The following is a 2,600-nucleotide window of genomic DNA, read 5'->3' as shown; positions in this document are numbered from 1 at the left end:
TTCTCTTGTAACATTGTAAATTATCATGAGTTGCATATTCTTTACACGGATAAGAGAAACAATATACGCACAAATTAATTTAGCCTCATAAAAAAATTTGTTTCAAATATGACTGTTCTCTTCTGGTTGTAAGTTGGACATCTTGTAATAAAAAAAGTCTAGTAAAATCTGTGTTTAAGTTATCTAAGAAGATATATATTTATAGAGTTGTCGAATATTGCTATAATTAAAAAAACATCATAATGATGCTTAAATTGTTTAGTAAGGATATCAAAGAGATTGGACCACATAGTGCAAAGAATATTTTTATTAATAAATAACGACACCCAAACATGTATTGGGCTCCATATACACATTATTAAAATTGATATTAGAGGATATCTTTAAGAGCAAAACTAAGGAATTACGTTCAGAGAGTAGTCATCATGCATAATTTCATTTAGTTGGTGAAGTGGTGAGAATAAGTACCAATTTTCAACTAAAATTAGCTAATCAACAACAATGAATTTGCAGAAAATATGTATATGTGAAGAGTTTGTGTTGGATCTTTATGCAAAAGAGCAAAGGCCAAGTAAGCACAACAAATTATCTTGAATAACATTTCCAAAATGCTATGGTTTATGCACTCAAAATAGTTGTTTTGTTAAATTTTCTCCATTTGTTAGATACAGAAAATGCATTTCATGGATCAGAGAGAGAAAGGCAAAGAAGGAATAGTTGAATCATTCCATTAATAAAAAGTATTATTACACTACAAGATAAGAAGTGTAAGTACATAGGCACAATGCATTTGTTTCATTTCTTAATTCCAAAGTATCTTTAGAATACTCTTGCATTAAAAAAAAAATAGCAAATGACTTAAAAGCATGCATAAGAAGATTAAAAATGTTGATGAAGAAACTAAGAAGCAAAGCATTTATTTTTATTTTTTTTTTAAGGGGGATAAGCAATGACCAAGTTAGTACATGACGTGAAAGCTTTTTGTTATACCCTTATTGTGATAAAAAAAACAACTCAAATGCCAAGTAATATAATTCTAAAATATTAATTATAATTAATATTGAATACTAATAAAATCTTAAATAAACATTGAATATTAGTATATCTCCAACTAGTTGGTGGTTAGCATATGGTGAAGGAGATCTATATTTGCAAAATTTTTCAATTATAGTGCTTAGAACGTAGTTGGAGAGCATTTGAACTTGTAATTATAAATGCAAAAATACATATTGATTGTTAACATGAAAATTTAAATTTTAGTTAATTTAATAAGCTTTTGACGTAGCTTCATAGCTAAAAAAAAGAAGTGTGATGGATCATGGACACTGGATAACAAAACAATTTGGTTTACATTAAATTCAATAAGGTCTTAATTTTAAGACAATCATCATGATATCATTAACCCAAATTCTTTTGATAATAAAGATGATATTAATGATTGATTAAAAGGAAAATTAAATGAGTTAGATAAAAATTGAATTAGTGTCTGGTGAGGAAGAGTTGAAACAGTATTATACGAGAGCTACCAGTGGTTATGAATGAAATTATAACATAGAGATCAATCTAAGATGAAAAAAATAACACTTCTTCTCTATGTCTATCACACCTGCTAATGCATATGGAGATGATATGGCTATGATTCAAAAGAATAGCATGAAGAAGTCGGCCAACTAATTTTAACTTTAACGATAATGATAAGGATTCTCAAGAACATTAGTTTAGTATTTGATAAATGGGAGAGTTGCGACAAACTATTTCTTATATTATGATCTTAAGCTTTGAAGTTTCACAATTTTCCCTAATGGCATGCATTCGTAGTACCACGATAGTTTTCTTTAAAAGTTTATTTGTTTTCGTTGCCTGATTTTGTATTTTCCAATTTGATTGTATTTTGTCAATCATGTTGTATATTAAAATAATCTACTAATGAGATCCAATTTTTATTTTTTTACTACTACAATATTCCTACACTGTAGAAATATTAATAAAATTTATTTATGTTCTTCTATTATTTATAATATTTTTAAAAAAAAAATTGCACCATGCTATGTACTATGCACTCTGGCTCTAAAAAAGATTTATCAAAATATTATTCACTACTGATAAGAAAGGCAGAGGTAGACCTATAAAGACTTGGGCTTATTTTATTAAAAATGATCTTAATTTACTAGAACTAAATGAAAATATGACTCTAAATAGAACGCAAAGGAGAAAAAAGATTCATGTAGCCGACCCCACGTAGTGGGATTTAGATTTAGTTGTTGTTGTTCTTGTTGTACTGATAAATATGGATATTTGCGCACGGATGAGTTTTTCTTCATATGATAGACAAGTACTCCAAGTTATAATTTCTTTCAAAGTACTAAAATTGTGATGCTTCACATAACACACTAATTCAAAAAAGTAGTCTAATTGAAAGGTCTTTCTATGATCATGTCCAATCATGAAAAATAAAAAATTGTCAAAAGAATTTGACATTAAACTTAAGTTCTTTATTGCCTTCATGTTGACAACCCGATTATGACCATAAGTCCTAGTTCAAGAAAGCCTACTTATATGTTTCATTGAAGAAAATTTAGAAACATCAAATCTCATGTTGC

This window comes from Phalaenopsis equestris, unplaced genomic scaffold, assembly GCF_001263595.1.
Source record: "Phalaenopsis equestris unplaced genomic scaffold, ASM126359v1 Scaffold001174, whole genome shotgun sequence".
NCBI classification, from domain to species: domain Eukaryota; kingdom Viridiplantae; phylum Streptophyta; class Magnoliopsida; order Asparagales; family Orchidaceae; genus Phalaenopsis; species Phalaenopsis equestris.
This window is presented reverse-complemented; position numbering follows the sequence as displayed.